This window comes from Ursus americanus, chromosome 32 (genome assembly GCF_024610735.1).
Source record: "Ursus americanus isolate L20-20 chromosome 32, mUrsAme1.1.p, whole genome shotgun sequence".
Classification (NCBI taxonomy): domain Eukaryota; kingdom Metazoa; phylum Chordata; class Mammalia; order Carnivora; family Ursidae; genus Ursus; species Ursus americanus.
This window is the reverse complement of record NC_142158.1, coordinates 2222110-2234631: the sequence shown is the minus strand read 5'-3', so window position 1 is coordinate 2234631 and position 12522 is coordinate 2222110. Positions and strand designations below refer to the sequence as shown.

At 49.4% G+C, this 12522-nt stretch overlaps 4 non-coding genes across 4 annotated transcripts; 3 read left to right on the top strand and 1 right to left on the bottom strand.

Moving 5' to 3' along the window:
• The first annotated feature begins 1610 nt into the window (after positions 1–1610).
• Positions 1611–1684, top strand: TRNAI-AAU (transfer RNA isoleucine (anticodon AAU)). The gene has a single exon. It is a non-coding gene; the product is annotated as a tRNA-Ile (tRNA).
• Positions 1685–6627: 4943 nt separating this feature from the next.
• TRNAQ-CUG (transfer RNA glutamine (anticodon CUG)) lies at positions 6628–6699 on the top strand. The gene has a single exon. It is a non-coding gene; the product is annotated as a tRNA-Gln (tRNA).
• Positions 6700–9618: 2919 nt separating this feature from the next.
• On the top strand, positions 9619–9700 carry TRNAS-GCU (transfer RNA serine (anticodon GCU)). Its single transcript has one exon. It is a non-coding gene; the product is annotated as a tRNA-Ser (tRNA).
• Positions 9701–11883: 2183 nt separating this feature from the next.
• Positions 11884–11955, bottom strand: TRNAM-CAU (transfer RNA methionine (anticodon CAU)). Its single transcript has one exon. It is a non-coding gene; the product is annotated as a tRNA-Met (tRNA).
• Positions 11956–12522: the final 567 nt, after the last annotated feature.

Genomic DNA, 12522 nt, shown 5'->3' with positions numbered 1-12522 from the left:
CAGCTCTAAGAGTCATTGCAGGGGCGCCTGGGGAGCTCCGTTGGTTAAGCATCTGCCTTTGGCTCAGGTCATGATCCCAGGCTCCTGGGATCCAGCCCTGCCTAGGGCTCCCTGCTCAGTGGGGAGTCTGCTTCTCCCTCTCTCTCAAATAAGTAAAATCTTAAAAAAAAAAAAAAAAGAGTCATTGCAACTATATTCTCTCCTAGAATCTGAATTATTTAATACCTTCACATTTCACTTGAAGTAAAGCCAAGTTCCTAAGATCTCCTACAAGGTCTGGGCCATTCTAACCCTCCACTGCTCCCCATCTCATCTCTATTATCCTTCTTGCTGTGCTCTGGCCACATGGGCCTTGTTGCCATTCCTTCAGCATTTCACACAGGTGCCCTCCTTGGACTTTGGTCCTGGGTGTGCTCTCTGCCCGTAATACATCATCAGCTTCCTCCCGTCAAATGGTACGACAATGTTAGTAAGCCTGCACCAGCAACCCGATCTAGAATTCCAACCTACTCCCAACACTACAGCCCCCCCAGCCCCATTCTTTCAATCACATGTAACAGCTTCTTATACATTACATGATTTTCGTGTTTATTATGTTATTATTTGTTTCTGTTTCCACCCTCCAGGAGGGTAGAAATTTTGTTGCTGGTGGTGGTAGCGTGTCTTGCCATTCCCTAACGCCTCCTAAGTGCCTGAAACTGGGCCATCTTCTTAAACCACAAATCTGTTCATTTGACTTCTCTGCCTAAAATCTTCCCGTGGATTCCTATTACTGTTAGAACCAATCAAAAACTCCTTGACTTCTTCTATAAAGAGTGAGCCTACTCCTTAGTTTATGCCTGGTGCGGATCACTTAATGCCTATTAATTACTGTCAGCACCCGCTACCCTGATTTAGACCTAGCATTCTACTAGAGGGTCCGGCATCCTCCACAGCTCTCTCCTCTCTGTCTCAGCTCCTACTCTGCCCACCAGTCCTGATCTGCAGACACCCTGGCATGCCTTAGCCCCGCTCTCCTCCGGTGTTTTTGCCCATGAGGTTCTTTCCGAGGTGTGAAAAAGGAAGCTGCTGCGGACCCCTTCTCCTGGCTCTCATGCAGCCCCTTCCTGTCCCATCTGCTTCTACCACATTCTCTTTGTCAAACTATTAAATGCACCCCCAAAGTCTCACCTACCTGAGAGAGGACGCTATTTCTAAACTAAACATGCCCCCCCCCCCGTGAATTCCCTACGTCTTCGCTGACTGTCTAGTTCTGCTTCAGACCCGTGGCATGCAGCAGGGAACTCAGAAGGAAGGAGGAGCGGGAAATGCAGCCAGGATCCCATGTATCTGTGCTCAGTGTGGTTAAACACACACCGGTGCACGCACACACACGCACACACGCTGGGCTCAGCCCTCCGAAGCGCAGTGGTACAATGTCTATCGGAATCGTCGATGCACAGATTCTCGGACGTACTTTCTACCTGTGTGCGCGGTGTCACGACATGAGATGTGGCGTGAAAGCAACGAAGAAATTATCCGAAGATAAAAAACAGTAACAATTACTCTGAATTTGGCACTTAAAAAATAAAAGTAAAAAAAGGAGGACAGAAGAGCCCCCTCCCAGTGGTGGCCGGTTAGCTCAGTTGGTTAGAGCGTGGTGCTAATAACGCCAAGGTCGCGGGTTCGATCCCCGTACGGGCCATTTCTTCTACATTTTTTCCCCCTTCAAAAACAGATGATTAATTTCTGAAAAACCCGCTTCTTCACGTGTAAAAAGCAGGGAATAATGTACAACGGTCTACGGAGTTACCAGTCCAGCGCCATCATTTTCCTTGAATAATCCCTCTCCCTATACCTGTCTACACCACTTTGAACTAGAACACAGAACACAGGCTTTTTTCCCTTCTTCCTTTTTCCTTTTCTTTCCTTTCTTTTCTTTTCTCCCCTTCTTTCTTTTCTTTTCTTTCTTTCTTTCAAACAGGAGTTGAATCTAGATTGTTGTGATGAGTAGACATATACTTTGTATCATTTCTTCTGACTTGAAAGGACAAGTAAATATCACGGTTACCTCTGACCTTTGTGGCCGGTCCGTCCCCAGCCGTGTATAGTTACCTCCCCGCCGGGTTCTGCTGATCATTCTTCCCCTCAGGGGGAAGTTCTCTCTGGAGTTTTTTCTCATCATGGCTCTCTGTCCTGCCAACCCCAGCCGTCTGGGTCTGCGGAACCCCAGCAACCTCTCACCAGCCCAGGTAGTTCACCAGCCTCTGCCCGGGGCCCTCTTCCCAGCGCCGGCCGAGAAACTCTCGAGGCAGGAAGCTGGGGGCAATCCTAGAGCTCACCTCATTTTCCCCCAAGTTCACTTCATCTTGTTCTGTCTTTCAGGGATTACTATCCTTCTTAGCCTGAGGTCTACTGTCTTGAAAATGGTTGTTTCCTATCTTTCGTCAGGTTTTGGTTATTTCAAGCAGGATGGTAACTCTGATGCCTGCTTCCACCGTGGGTGGAAACAAGTGTCCGGCTTTTTGGAGGATGAAGGGTGGGTAGCTGAGGCCTCGGCTCTTTCTGCTGCGGGCTGCAGGCTTCTGGCGGTTCTCTGGCCTCTCTGCGAGTCTTGGGGCTCAAGATGCTGGGGGCCAGTGGTCTGCAACACATACTGGAATATTGGACTGGCTCTCCTGGCTCCAACTGGGACCACCTGTCTGGAGGGTGCAGGCTACCGGGCACAGCATAGATCATCTTGTCTGGGGGTTTCTGTGTGCCTGGGCTTGGTAGCGGGGAGGAAGCCACTTGTGGGCCCAGGGCCAGGGGTCCTGAAAAGCCAACACAACAAAAACAGGCCTTCGGGTCTCTGTTGGGTCTGAGACTTAGGGTATGTGGGATGCCTGCGGGGGGGGGGGGTGTGGCGACACCTGGGGGGCATCAGAACACCATCCTGCTCCATCAGAGTCCCCGCGTGGGGGAAGTCCCATGGTCCTCGTGGGGGGCCTGACAGTGATTGCCAGCCACTGAGCACAGCCTCAGAGACGGCAAGTGGCTGAGTGGAACCCACTGGGCACCTGACCAGCTCTGCCTGGTCCCTGGCTTAGGCTGGCCCTGCCCCTGCCCACATCAAAGGGTATGGGGAGATGGGGCATGGCTGGACTCTAGAATGCATCAAGTGGTTAGCCCATGATTCTTAAATGACCTTTCTCGTAAAGTCACAGTGAATCGTACCCGCGTTATTCGAAGGACTGATTTGTGCACTATTTGGTTTTGAAAGTCTCAAGAGAACAGTGGACTCGATTTTGGCATAAATATTTAACCACTAATGAAATTAGACCTTATGGTGTTTATTATAAAAATTAATGATCTTGGTTGTCCTGAAATTGTATCCAGATAAAAAACCTTATGTTCACCATTTCAAGTAGTTGATTTTCTAATTTTAAAATGTATCCAGAGATAATTTGATTTACCATTTTTACTACATGCTCAGAAAACATCATTCACTGAGAACCATTTCACACACCCAATTTTGTAAATCAGTGACCTTTTCCAAAATAATAAGGATTTTTTTCTATTTTATTTACCTTTTTAGTTATTCTCTATGCAAATAACTAATTGTATTTCATCCAGTGAAAGTAATATGGAAATTCTTTTTAGAAATAAACCTATATAAGAAATGCCCTATGAGTGGACATAAAGAAATCATATTCAATAAATCGGATGTAGGGGCAGAGGGCAGGTCTCCCCAAGATGGGCCACTTTGGCATGAAGATTATCCCTAGCTGAAGGCAATTGAGACCCTGTGAGCTCATGAGAAACTTTTGCTCCTCCCTTCACTACATAGAAGATTCTAAATTGGGAGTCCATTCCAGAATAAGGGTTATTATCAGAGTTGCATTTTATCTTTGTGACCCATCTATATGACAGGGCAAACATCTAATTACTGACTATCTTCTCTGCCTCTGATTGCCCTCCGTATTGCACTGAAGTCCCAGACACCCCCCTCCTTAGTTCAGGATGACATATATGCCTCAGTTAGACTATCTTTGGAATTTCTATGTCTGTGTGGATTCCTCCTATTAAATTTTATTTTTTTCCTGTTAATTTGCCTCATGTCAATCTGACTCTTATCCCAGCAAGAAGGACCTTGATGGGGACAGGATTACTTACTCCCCAACACAGACAATGGCTGGCTCACAACCATTTTCCAGAGGCGGGAAGGGGAAGGTTGGAAGCCTGGGGTCCATCAGGATCCATGTCAGCTGCTTGCAGAAATGGCAACCTCGTGCACAGTCACGGTCACTTGAGCTTTTCTCCCTCACTCACTCATCTCACCTCCTGCCTCTGACAACTGAGGTTCTCACCTGCCTGTCCCCTCTCAGTCTTGACCCTCTTCCTGACCTACCCCAGTCATCACATTCAGGCTGGGTAGGCAGGGTGGGGCTGGGGCTGTACTGGGAAGGGGGGCTCAGGACCCCAGGAGAGGTGGGGCCAGAAGGACATCTGACAGGAGAATTCCCCAGCTTTGCTAAGCAGGCCAGAGGACAAAGCAATGACAGCACCAACTTCAGACTCTGGACAGGAGCCTGTCAGGGGTAAAGCACTAGAAAGCATAGAGTCAGAGGGAAAGGAAACCCCTCTCACAATTTGTCTGAGGTCAAGTTTATAGAATTAACTTTCCACACCTCTCATCAGTGATTTTTGTGGAAAAGAACCCTGGAGACTGTGTTCTGTGCCTGCAGCCCCCCCAGACTTCAATACATGGGCGAGACACATTTTCTACAGCCCAAGGAGGCAAAATGCCAGCCTTGGGCCTTGCCAGCCCCTCACAAAAGAAACAAGGGTGGGACTCAGGGGTCAAAGTTTCCATCTGTAGGAGGACCCAGCAGCAGCCTGTCAGGGTCAGAGAGGTCGACCTAGAGGTCCAGCCGGAAGGCCTAGGAGCTGGGCATCTGTGTGAGGACTCAGGGGTCAGCCTTGGGAGGGCAGACAACAGGTGACGGGTCTAGGGGCACAGAGCACGAGTATGTTGATCTGAAACTTCTTTAGGAGAGAGAAAAAATAGGAATCACCGGAATGTCCAACAAATAAGGTCCAGTTAAATAAATCATGCTTCGGCATAGAATCAAACAACTGAGATGAGGCAGAGCTTGATGTGTTGATGTTTGAAGTGTGTCCAGCACACGTGTGTTTAAAAATCGTGTAACGTTATGTCTATTGGGCTTTATTAATGTAGAAATATAGCTTTAGATGTATAGATAACATTTTTTTCCATAAGCCAAGAGAAAAGTTGAAAGATCCAACCTTTTAATAAAATGGTTATCTCCGGGGAGTATTAACCCGTTGCGGGACTCAGTCCCAAAGCTCTGAGATCATGACCCAAGACAGACACTTAACCGGCTGAGCCACCCTGGCGCCCCTTCCCTTCCCAGGAGTACTTCTTAAAGCAGCAGGGAGACCTGGTCACAAGGTGACTGCCGGCCCCTCGCGTCCTTCCTGCGCCCTGGAGCCGGACTGCCTGGCCTGGACCCCCAGCTCCGGCATTGCCTAGGTTGAGGCGATGTTTCTCTGTAAAATGCGCAAGATGCTGTTGGTGACGATGCCGATGAAAATGTAGAAAATGTCGATGACGATGACGCTGGAGAGTCCGCGAGGATACGCGGGAAGCGCCTGGAACCAGCGGCTGCGCTTGCGCGTTGGCCTCGGCGCCCGGGAAGAGGAGGGGGGGCTGGGGGCGGCCGTCGAGTCCGGCCGCAGCCCGGCCCCGCGGTTTAAGACCAGACTCGGAGTAGCGCTCGGTCCGCTGGCGGCGACCGAGGAGGACCCGGGGAACTACCAGGAGAGCCGCGGCGTCCTCCCCGCCACGCCCGAAGTGCTCACAGTTCGTGTTAAACGCGCGCTCGGAGCCAGGCGCAGGCCCGCGGGGGCGCTTCGGGGCTGAGACGCACGCACCACCAAGCCCAGGACCCATTTTCCCAGTCAGGGCTGCGGGGTACGCCTGAGGAAGGGGCACGCGAGGCCAGGGCGGGGGTGGTCCTGGCGTCTGTGTGGGGGTCTCTCCTGCTCACGCAGCGGATGCCGAGCGCTGAGGAGCAGGAGGACTCGCGGTTGCGATCTGTCCCTCCTCCCGCCCGCTCCCCACCCCGAGGTGCTCCGGGCGCCCCGGGACCCTCGGCCAGCCTCGCCGCGCAGGCGCAGTGACTTCCCTTCTCCGGCCGCGCCGGCGTCTCGCTCCCCCGTGGGTCAGGTGAGACCTTTCCGGAGCGGGAGGGAGACCTGATCACGAAGCGAAGGACCTCAGGGCTCTGCCTCCGCTTCCGCACCCGTGAAAGACGGACAGCGGCCCCCGCCTCGCAGGGCGGCCGACACACCTGCGAGAGTCCGCGCCTCCGGGAGGGCTCGGGCTCCGTCACGGCCTCACCCGCTTCAGCGGAGAAGCGGGGGCCCGGCACCCAGTTCCCGAACCGCGGGGGGGAAATTCGGGGGTGAGGGGAGGATTCCTGACGTCTGACGTCAGCGTTTTCTGTTAAGACTCTGGTGTAGAAAGTGGGTAACAGGTAACCGTCCACGACTTAATCCTAGAGAAGAAAAGCACTTCTCATGCAACTGGATTTGAGGAAGAAGTAGGTCGACAAAACCTTTAGGAAAACTCCCGGGTAGGCGGGTCCCATGGTGTAATGGTCAGCACTCTGGACTCTGAATCCAGCGATCCGAGTTCAAATCTCGGTGGGACCTTCATTTGTTTCCCGCTGACTTCTAAACCCTCGGCTACTTTCCACTAGCCGCGCACTTTTTTCATGCAAATCGCTGTGCCCAAACTTATTCTTGAAATTCCTATCACACATACTGAGCCAGTGTCTGCAGGCACCAGCTGGGGACCAAGATTCCTTAAGATTCTTTAGCTGAGCTAAGAATGAAATTCACACGAGACAAATTAAAACGAGAGAATCAAATTTAGTTTCAAAAGTTCAGGGAACCCAGACAGACATGAGATTCCAAAGACAGGCAAGATGAGGTATATATGTTATTCCGAACTAAGGAGAAAGGGGGGGCAGGGGAAGGAGAAACTCCTGAAGGAAACGCACAAGGAAACCTCCCAAGCCTTGTTGGAACTGGAAATCTGTGAGGAAAATCCCCAAACTGAGGCGGGAGGGAAGGGGGCCTGTGAGAAGAGTAAGAGGAAATTTGGTGACAGTCGTGGATCCAGAAGAGTCAAACGGTAATTCAGAAAAGGATTTACCCCTAAGCTGTGGGTCTAGGTGACTCGATTGAGGCGGAGAGAAAACTGTCCTCAGGCCGGAGCACACAACTGCAGCCCCACTTCAGAGGCCTGGGTCGGAAGACCAGGGGCGGGAAGATCGAATCCGTCGTAGTCTATACTCGCTAGACGGGAGGCTTCCAGTTTGCACGAGCAAGCTTTACTCGTTCAGGGAAGGGGGAAATGAGCTGATTGCTGGACTTCTTCCCGAGGACGGCGGTGTTTTCTCCGCGGCCGCAACCGGTCCAGGCGAGGGGTCCCTGAGGACTTTGCCCGCGCGGTTCCTCATCCGTTTCTGCTGTTCCCCGTCTGGCCCGAGAGCCAGAAGCTCCTTGTGCACGAACGTGCAGTAGGGGGACTGATGTCGGCCTTCTGGGACCGTGTCGCGTGACCTCAAGGAAATATGGAAAACAGGAAAACCCGTTAAGTGGAGTCATGCAACACTATTTTTGAAAAATCAGATATGATAGAAACATATGTATTGCCATGACCCGTGGGTCTTTAAAGCATCGCTGTAGAAATCAGTACATCGGAATGTTTACGACCGACTGGATGATCCCTTGTGAGCGCGAGGATTTGGAGAGCTGCTCCCCAGCCAGTTTCCGCTTCCCCTTCTTGCCAACCACAAGCTCGGGGCCCTGCTTCAGAGCAGTCTGAAATACTGTCTCCCCGGCTCAGGAAGCCGAGGAATAAAACCTTTACCAACCTACTTTGAAGCTGGCCTTTGTTTTTCCCCGTGGACACCGTTGTGCAGGTTGGAAAAGCGCGGTCGCTCTGGGAACTGCTGGGGACGTTTGGTTTTGCAAAGAGGCTCTGCTGGGGGAGGAGAGCGTCGGGGCTCAAGGCGAGAAGCAAGGAAATGTGATCGGAAAACAGCAGCTCTCGGGTGAGTGGAGATCAGAGAAGCCAGCGCGCTCCGCGGCAGAGGCTGCAGGTCTGGAGCTCGCGGGACGCCGCGCAACACTCCTTCCCGCACGCCCCTGCTCCACCCGGATGGGAGCCGGCTCTGCTTCCACATCCCCTCGCAAATCATGCCGTTTTGTTACTTTTTATGCAACAGCTAGCTACTGCGACCTGTGACTTGGGGGGGGGGGGTGGAATATTCCCTGTTGACAAGAAAGAACAATTGGAAACACTGGCGTCTCCGATATGCTGTAAATATTGTCTGTGAACAAGACCCAGGGCTGCGTTTCAGTGGCGTGTTTTACGCGGTTTCTTCGTGGAGGAGGTGACAGATCTCTCCTCCGCTTCCGACTAACAGCGCACTTAACACGAAAGGGAGCACACACGTATGGTGGAAAGTTAGCGCTTGAATTTTTCTGCACTTATTTAAACTCATAAGAAAATTGTTCCCCTTGACTTTTGTCCAAGGAAAAGCATAATCATATTTTGTAGATCTGTGCTTACGTGGTTGCAAGTCCCCTCTTCGCTATCACTGTTATTTATTACTACAGTTTATTTATTAAATTTAGGTAGAGGAAATGTCAATAGATCATGCGCCTTAAACAATCATAAAAGCACCTTTTGTACATGCCCCACACTTACTTAGAAGCACAAACTAGTGGTCTTTTGGCTGTTAATTCCCACCAAATGCTTCTTATTCCTCTGCGGACGCAGGACTTGATGGGGAAAAACAGGTCCAGCCCTTTCACTGACTAACCATTTCCAATGCAATTTTACTTTAGATATATAAGAAATCACTTATCAAAATCATCTATGCGTACCTTTTATTGTGTGCTACTACTAAATGCGAAAGCAATTCAAGTCAGGAGAAAAGTGCTTAAATAGATGTATCTTCGCTGGAAATAACTAAAATTTGGATTTCAGTGTATGCCTTCTGTTGCCTAGTGGCACGACAGGGTGTTTGAGTATAAAAATACATAATATTAGGATAAAATTCTGTAGCAGATATGGAATGAAAAGACATTTGCAAGTGAAAACGTTTTATCAAAAAATCTTCAAGGGTAAATCCTCAGTAAGTAGGACTGTGAGGAAAACAGGGGGTGGGGGTAGGGGGCTGTCAGGACCTAGCTGAGAGCTGAAGGATGGGCAGAGCAGGGAACCTGGCCAAACGAGGGCAGAGGGGCGGACTAAGAGTGTAGTGGGTAGAAAATGAGATTATGGAGTTCGGGGAGAATAGAAAGAATTTCACGGGACCGGAAGGCAAGTATGAGTTCCGAGGAAGGATAAGAACTGAGGCTGGAGAGGGGGAGACCCAGGACAAGATTATCCAATTGTGAAAGGCTCCCTGGCGGAAGGTGGAAAGGATGGGTTGTGGGTGAGAATTCTCTGGGGACGACTGCAGTTTGAAGAACAATGCCACGCCTCAGGGTCAAAGTGCAAAGCTTTGCTAAAAGGAAGACTCAAGAGAGTATTCAAAAACGGAGTGCCTACGGGACGAGGTGGCCGAGTGGTTAAGGCGATGGACTGCTAATCCATTGTGCTCTGCACGCGTGGGTTCGAATCCCATCCTCGTCGGTCTTCTCCACTCACCCTTGGGAGTGAAGGTGTATGTTTTGTGCGGCTCATCCCAAAGGACCACTCTCCCGTACGGCAAGTGGTTTCATGGGCTTCTCATCCCAAAGGACCACTCTCCCGTACGGCAAGTGGTTTCATGGGCTTCTCATCCCAAAGGACCACTCTCCCGTACGGCAAGTGGTTTCATGGGCTTCTCAGGGACTTTAGGGCTCTTCCATGTCTGGGTGAAGGCAACTGGCCAAGTGGTTTCATGGGCTTCTCAGGGACTTTAGGGCTCTTCCATGTCTGGGTGAAGGCAACTGGCTGTCTGCTTTTAGAGAACGATTTACTGCTTCTTCCTGTTGCCTTACACATTGGGCAGGTGGACGACAACCTGGGGGACTCAGGTAAGGCATCCCCGCAGCTCACTCTGGTGCCCCAATCACACGGCGGCTCAAACTGCAGAGCCGAGGAGCCAAGGCTTTGGTCAGACGCTGGCTACCCCTCCTAGGAACGGGTTCCCCATGGGAACCTCCTATCCTGAGTTTGCTTCAAAAATGCTCATGGGCAGTTGGCGAGGAATAGAAGAAAGACATCGACAAAATACTGCTAACGGTTTAAGCTGGTTGGTGGGAACTTGAGTGTTTATTATACTATTCTTTCTTTACTTTTTAAAATTGCCATTACAAGGGTCTTAAATTTTTTACTTGGAAATAACTTCAAACTTAAAGAAAACTGGTAAGACTAAGAAAAGTACAAAACCACCCGTATACCTTTTATCGGGATTCAACCATTAACATCGTGAAGTTCCAAGGACAGCCAAGCAAAATGATGTATAGACATGTTCCGAACTAAGAAGCAGACAGGGGTCTGGGAGTCAAACGGAATAAATGTAATTCGAAGGAAGATGAAAAAGCAAGTGTTTGGGACACAGATGTTTGCTGGACCACGCAGAAACAACAAGACACAGAGGACCTTCTAGATTCTTCCCTGACCACCAGACCCACTTCATGGTATAACATAGTTCTCTGCGGTGACAGCTCTCTTCCTGCAGCAGGTTGTCTACCTAAATTCTTGGTAGCCAGCTGCAGGGGAGGTACAGAGCTTTTCCTAAATCTGCTGGGTTTGGATGGCTTTTTAACTCAAAATAATCTTCATGCCAAAGTGGCCCATCTTGGGACAGCCTGCGCTTGGCCCATCAAAATTACTCCTCAGACTTAGGTGTATTGGTAACCAGCCTTCACTAGGGTGATTGCAAGATGATGGCATATGAGCTCCAGCATTCCCAGCACATTCTATTGTGAATCAAAGTGCACACCCAAAAATGTGAAGGATCAAACAGCACCCCGTCCCCCTCCCTGCCCCTGGTCCTCCAAACCCCGTCACTTTATTTCCATTTTTCCATGTGACTTTTTAAAATTTTTCTTAATTAAGGTGCTTGTTGTTATAGGAATTTGAATTTTCTTGTTATAATGTAGAAACTCACTCAATACTACTTTACTCACGAAATTTTTCTCAAAGACACATTTTTGCAAATACCTTGCTAAGACTTCCGTGTTTTGTTTTGTTTCAGACTTTGTCCATGGGATCCTTATGCACAGACTTTTTTTGTTGTAATGCATCCCTTCCATTTTTCTCTACCATTTCACATTTAGCTTCTCTGCTTCTGTTTTGCCGTAAAGTGCATACAAATGGTGTCTTCATGATTATTGCAACATGTACTGCTTTAGAAAGGATTCACAAAACATTCTCACTAACTTGATCTAAGTGGGATAAATCATGCACAGGACTGAATAAGGAAACGAAAGGAGCAGGAGACTAGCGCCCAAGTAAAGTGCAATATAGTCACCAGGCAGGAACCAATGCAAATGTTTTTCTTTCAAGTGTAAAGAAAACATAAAACCATGACTGGAGACAAGTCTGTGTTCTGAAGGACATAATGCTGGTCCATTGGAAATTAAAGGTAAATTTGTCACTTCTTCCTGTAAGAAGGGAGAGAGATTTGCTTCTCTTTTGAAATGAGTGAGAAGGGCAGCTTTTGCAAAAAAAAAAAAAAAAAAGAGGAGGGGAGGGAAATACTTAACTCTTTGTAGAGATGAGGTAAGGTGTGGCAAGACATCGCAGGAGTGATCAAAGGGAAAGCAGAGAATCTGCAGCTTGCCCTTTCTGCCTGAGATCTGGGAGGGAGAAAAATACGAGGGCCCTAGCAGAGGATGGTTTCGATCCATCGACCTCTGGGTTATGGGCCCAGCACGCTCCCGCTGCGCCACTCTGCTGGCGAGGGCACAGGTGGTGCTGTTCTTCCTCACTACGAATATGACCAGGTGTCCCACTGCCTTGTACTACAGGGGTGAATTGTGGTTTATTTATAGAATAGACCCCCACCTAGCAATAAAAACAATACATTTCTGCCAATTTTATTGTATATATAACAGTACAATTAAATCTCAAAACGGTCAGGTTGGGTAAACAATGGCACACAAGGCGATGTACTATCTGATTCTACTTACATGCAGTTCAAGAGCAAGCAAAACTATGTGGTGATAGAAATCAGAAGAGTGATTAGCCTGCAGGATGCGGTATCGACTGGTTAGGCGGCATAGGGAACTTTCTGGAGCCATGGGAATGTTCTCAACCTTGACGCAAGCGGTGGTCACACGGGATACACGTGTGTAAAGTTCGTTGCTCTATCTACACTTAAGATCTATGCATTTTACTGCCTATAAAATACACTTCAACAAAGTACTGAGGAAAGAGGGGAGCATGGCGCTATAATGGCCGAAAGAGAAGGGAGGGAGGGAGCGGAGAAAGGAAAAGAAACACCTTCTACGTATACTTCAGGG